The following is a 6,255-nucleotide window of genomic DNA, read 5'->3' as shown; positions in this document are numbered from 1 at the left end:
CCAGATCAGGACCAAGTAAGTCTTCAAGGTCCCTATTTTTCTCAGCAGCACCCAACCCCGTGTTGGGTGGAGTTGTAGGAAGCCCCTGGCTCTTAACCAACCCAGTGGCTGCATTTTAAGGAAAAAGAAATGCATATGTGTGCATCTGATAAGATCTGAGTGTTATCTGGAGAAGATGCCCCTTAAGTGACGATCAGCTATGTTTACCATTTAAATCCACAGCAGCAAGCCAAGATAACTGTCGCAGAGACTGTGGACAGAAGTTCATGAAGATCACTGCTTGACAGGTCAGGGTAAAGGTCCCTTTCTTTCAAAATATGTGAAGGGGCAGGAAACGTGTGCACCAGGTGTTTCACGTTCATAGCTGCCTGGGAAAGATAATTCTGTCTGCTCGATAAGAACATTGTGCTCTACACACCAGGTTGTTTTTCCAGCAGCTATTTTCTGCCTATAAAAAAGAGCATCGCTGGCTCTCAACTTCTTTCCACAAATCCTCTGAGCGATAAACAATAACAAAAGGTATCTTATATTTATACAAAGCTGTCCTCAGAAAAGCTCAAGGACCCAAACGAAGCTTGTTTTCATATATGAGTTCTTATATAATCCCCAAGGGGGAAAGAAGAAGAGGGTGACAATTTAGTTATGAATGCTGTCATTCCCAGCTAACAAAACGGAAAAGAGAGTTCTGCACAAGGCATTCGTGGTCACGACAAGGACAGGAAGTCTTTTTTCCCTATTTCCTGTCTAGGGTCCTGCAAACTGGGCCACTGCCTTGTCCAAAATCTGAAAGACACTGGAGGGGAAATATTGGGAGAGGAAGCCCAAACACACAAGAAGCAATGCTGCAGTCTCACTGCTTTTAGTGACTCTGTCTTCCCTGGTCAGGATTCTGCAGCGGCAGCAAAGAGTGTCCCTCTTGTCCTTGGTAGGACTAACCCTGGGGACAATTTCATCACCTCCATTAGGAGTTATAGCTGTATCACAGTAAATCTAGGAGGTCTGGGTGGTTTGGGGAAGAAGAGCCATCTAAGCAAAGGGCACTCTGTAAATATTTATTCAATGCTTGGATACAGAGATGAGTAAGGCATACAGTAAGTGCATCATCTAGCAGGAGAGATAAACACAGGATAAAAGGCTCTAGGAGTGCTGGATGAATACAATAATGGCAAGGCAGTTACTTTTGACTCTGAATTTGAGTCAGGATGCTGTTGGGCAAGCAAGGAGGCATTTTGGTTGGAACTTGAAGGATAAGCAAGAATAGTTTCAAGGGAGATCTTCTACCCTGCATTGAGGTGGTCACTCTGTATTCAAATCAGCTAAGGAGCTTTAAGAACATACCCCATCCCCTGGGTGTGGGGGGGAGGGGGGGATGGGCATGGAGGAGGGCACTTTGGGGATGAGCACTGAGTGTTATGTAGAAACTAATTTGACAATAAACTATTTGTAAAAAAAAAAAAAAAAAAGGCAAGAAAATACCTTCTACCCTTGAGCTCCTGCAAGCGATGCAGACACCTTTGGTTTAGTCGTGAAAGACTCATTTTGCACTTCTTGCGTCCAGATGTGCTACATAATACATTTCTGCTGTTTTCAGCCACGTAGTTTAGAATACTTTAGTACAGTACCGATAGAAAACTAATGTATATGATCAGAGCATTCTAAGGGTGCACAACGGGAAAAAGATGAGGATCTCCTTCGTCATCTCTGTCACCCCTCCTGTCTAGTCCACCATCAAATCCCACTCTCCGTTCTTCACTCCCTGAGCATCTCTCCTTCCCATGATAGCCCTGCTGGCCCCTGCTCCTCGCACTCCAAGAACTGTAGGCATCTCTCCTGTTTCGTGCCCCCATCCATCCAGGGTCACTGAGGTGCCTCACACCTGCCACCAGACTAACCAATTAATAAATAAAGTCTCTGCCAACCCAGAAAAAAAAAAAAAAAAAAAAGAACATACCCCATCCTTAACTAATTGGGTGAAATTGATCTGAGTGTAGGCTGGACATAAGTATTGTTGAAGAGCTCCTAGGTGATTTCACTGAGCAACCAGGAGAGACAACCAGAGAAAGAGCACCAGCTTTGGAATGGGACAGCTCTATCTTAGCACCTGGTGATCTCGGGCAAGGCCCACTGGGGAGTGGAGCAGCGTGAGTCTTCCACGACTTCACTGTTTATTTCCTCCTACTTCTACTCACACCTGTGAAGAAACTCTGCCATGGGAGAGTCCCTATTTGACAAACTTTCCTTGACAGAAAAACTCTGGATTGGCAATCAGGAAATCTGGGCTCCATCCAGCTCTGCCACGGAGGTGCTGCGTGGGTGTGCTGAGTCACATAAGGAAAGAAAACAAAGACACTTAGAATTACTATTTGCAAGACACTGTGCTACGTACCCAAGACATTTCTAGGTCTCAACTTCCCCATCTGTTGAGATTTCTAGATCAGGATCTCTAGGTCATAAAGTCTATTTAATAGGCCACAACCCAAATTATTTTAAAAGAAAGATATCAAACATAGTGGAAAAATATTGAGTATGGCAAGTAGTGCAAAGTAAAATTTCATTTCAGTTATTTATGCATGTGTTTACCAGGTAACAATATAAAATATGGCTCATATTGTGGGTTGGAAGTTAAAAAGTTTGAGAGTGCTTGCTTCGGCAGCACGTGTACTAAAGCTGAAATGAGAAGATTAGCATGGCCTCTCCACAAGGATGCCATGCAAATTCATGAAGGATTCCACATTTTTTAATGTTATGTGATTTTTTTTACCACATTAAAAAAAAAAGTTTGAGAAGCCTGGGGTTAGGTGTTCTCTATGGATACCTCCTTCTACTATATAGCCTGTGACTACTCAAGCCTACTGAGAACTCTCCTTTCTGTGACCTCCTTTTACTTAGTATCATGTAGTTCTGGCCTATCATTTCTTCTTTAAAGGGGAGAGAGTGTGGTGTAGTGGTTAAAACCACCCTCGTGAGTTAGCTAAGTCTATGTTTGAACTGAATTGCTTCACTTATTAGTTGGACAACCTAGAAAATGTACTCAACTTTTCTCTGCCTTGGGTTTCTCATATGGATGATGACACCGAGGACAGATGATGGTTATAAGATTAAATAAGATGGTGTAGGTAAAACTCTTTGTGCAAATCACCTTGTTCACAGGCAGTGCTCCAGTGTATGACAGCATTTATTTGACTTCCTGTCCCACTCAGATTTTAAGGCACAGTCTATAATTTAGTGCCTGACATATACAAAATTATAAATACCTTATGCCTACCTGATTGGAAAAAACAAGGATTTCGGCCTCAAGCAGACCCTGATGGTAGAAAGCAGCAGTTCTCTGTTGGCATGCTGCATTGCCACACAGGTCTTAGGAGGAGACGTAGGGCGTTCTGTGTGTCCTCTACCTGTGCCTCCCTTCAGCCTTTTCCTCTGATATGGTCAGCTGGTCCTGGGAAGATGAAGCAGAAGAAGGCAGACACTGGATAGGATTTGTTTCAAGGATCAAAATGGCCATGACATTCCAGTGCCATCAAAATTAACAGATAGATGGAAATTCAGGATCTACTGTGTCACAGACTGGACATCTATCTGAGAAGGTTTCAGAAAGTAGTATAGGAAAAAGAGATGAGAAAGAGCCAGCAGTCCAAACACTGAGAAACTAAGTATAAGATTCAGATATTATACCAGGATAAAGGGCCATCATCAAACAGTCAACAAATAACCAACTCATTAGGTCCCAATTGCCTCAGAAATAGGTTGGGAACCAAGGCATTGTCTTGTAAATGATTCATTTCAGAAAATGCCCGCTAATCCATTACTGGGACTTCTGTGTAATAGTTTCCCCAGATTTATAGGTGGTGATCGTGTGAATTGGATCACTGATTCTAGAATGAGATAAGCAGTAACACTGGTAACCTAATCTACTTACTCTAAGTAAGTAACTACAAAGAAATTAGCTGCCCTTAGTAGAAGCCAGCTCATTACCAAAGAGTGAAAAGAAACCCATTCATCATGGCAGAGTCGCACACCAACCCGGTCTCCCTGGAGCATTCAGCTATGCTGAGAAGATGTTGATGGAGAAGGGGATAATGACCCATAAATAGATATATGGGAACGGAGCAGGGGGTGATGAGGAGGACTGAGGGAAGCCTTGTGAGATTACGCAGGGGAAAAAATGGGCCTTAAAATCATAAGTACGTTAAAGTACAGTATTACAAGGATGGTATAAATAGTATTACAAAGAATAGGACTGTTGAAAGTAGCCCTCGATGCGAGTGTGGTTTTTATCTAGAAGAAAAATTTGGTTTGAAACTAGTGAAAAAGAAAAGAAAATGTATGTGAATAATGTAGCCCCACCTAAAAATATGTTACTAACACAATGGTTTTTCAGGAAAGAAAAGGCAAGGATGCCTGGAAATAGCTGCATCTAATCAGCCCCCATCCCAAGCAATCAGCTGAAGTCCAGGAAATTCCATATGTAACCAGAAGAATAGACATCCTGGAGCATTTTGCCACAGTTAAGATTAGCGGAAACAGACCCCCATCAGCACTAGTAACAAAAAAGAACTAAAGGTGAAGAAACTGCTACAGATCCCTGTGCCTCCCTTCTGGGAAAGTGGTGGCTAGAGGGGGCAGGGATGGGACAGAGGCCATTCCTAGGGGCTGCACCAACAGCCCTTTGCTCTGAGACCACCCCTTCAACAGTGGTGTACAGTGCTGTAGTTCTCCGGAGAAAATAATGAAACGTGGCTAGGACTCAGCCTATCCTCCTCATTTATTCCAACAGTCCTTAAGAATGCTTGTGAACAGGGGCGCCTGAGTGGCTTAGTCGGTTAAGCGTCTGACTTTCGCTTGGGTCATGATCTTGCGGTTCGTGGGTTCGAGCCCCGCGTCAGGCCCTGTGCTCACTGCCAGCTCAGAGCCTGGAGCCTGTTTCAGAGTCTGTGACTCCCTCTCTCTCTGACCCTCCCCTGCTCACGCTGTCTCTCTCTCTCCTAGAAATAAATAAAACATTAAAAAAATTTAAAAAAAAATGCTTGTGAACATAGCAATGATTTATGATAAACACTTTGTGGGTCCTGTTCAAGAAATCATTCTCTCCCTAAAGGTCACAAAGGCCATTCTTTCCTTCTTTAATATATATATAGTTTTTATTTATTTTTGAGACAGAGAGAGTCAGAGCATGAGCAGGGGAGGGGCAGAGAGAGAAGGAGACACAGAATCTGAAACAGGCTCCAGGCTCTGAGCTGCCATCACAGAACCCGATGTGAGGCTCGAACCCATGAACCTTGAGATTCTGACCTGAGCCGAAGTCGGACACTTAACCGACTGAGCCACCCAGGCGCCCCTGCCATTTTTTCTTCTAAAAGATTTCAAGTTTTCCCTTTCGCAATGAATTCCTCCTTCTCTATGGAGATGAAAGACACAAAAAGCACAAACTAAAAAGGTAAAGAGACATAAGTTTCACTTCATTAAAATTAATAACTCTTGCTTACTGAAAACATAAAGAGCATAAAAAGATCAGCCACAAACTCTGAGAAAATCTTGACACCACATCTGACAAAGAAATAGGATCCAGAATATACAATGGATGCCTGCAACCTATCAAACAAAAAGTCCAGAAAACATGATGTAATTCACAAAAATAAATAGAGATGATAATTCAAGATACTAAAAGATTCCCTACTTTGTTAGTAATCAGGGAAATACAAATTAAAATCACAGTGAGGTATCATTTTAAATCCACTAGATGGACAAAAAATTAGGAGGTCTGATAATACTAAATGTTGTCAAGTATGTGGAAAAATAGAATCTTATACACTACTAGGGAGACTATAAAATAGCACAATTTCATTGGAAAATAACTTGGCCTGTCTAGCACAGGTAATGATGACATTTCTCTGGCCGAACAGTTCCACTCCTGGGTATGTACCCTCAAGAAACTCTTGCACGTGTGGACTAGGAGACATATATAAGACTGTTAATAAAAGCGCTGTCCATATTTTCAAAAATAAGTAGAACTGAGCAAATACTGTTTGAGGAAAACTATACTGCAGTCAACTGTTTTTAAAAAACTAGGGTATGATAGGGGCTCCTGGGTGGCTTAGTTGGTTAAGCATCTGACTCTGGATTTCGGCTCAGCTCATGATCTCACAGTTCATAAGACTGAGCCTCGTGTTGTCTCTGGGCTGACAGCCCAGAGTCTGCTTGGGATTCTCTCCCCCTCTCTCTTTGCTCCTCCCCTCACACTCTCTCATACTCTCC

General features: G+C 42.7%; 1 pseudogene; it reads left to right on the top strand.

Annotated features, from left to right (window-relative positions):
• Positions 1-2,637: 2,637 nt before the first annotated feature.
• Positions 2,638-2,738, top strand: LOC120243057 (annotated as a pseudogene).
• The last annotated feature ends 3,517 nt before the right edge of the window (positions 2,739-6,255 follow it).

This window comes from Hyaena hyaena, unplaced genomic scaffold, assembly GCF_003009895.1.
Source record: "Hyaena hyaena isolate Hyena2069 unplaced genomic scaffold, ASM300989v1 scaffold_329, whole genome shotgun sequence".
Classification (NCBI taxonomy): domain Eukaryota; kingdom Metazoa; phylum Chordata; class Mammalia; order Carnivora; family Hyaenidae; genus Hyaena; species Hyaena hyaena.
Note: the sequence above shows the minus strand (reverse complement) of the source record. Positions and strands in the feature narration are given on the sequence as shown.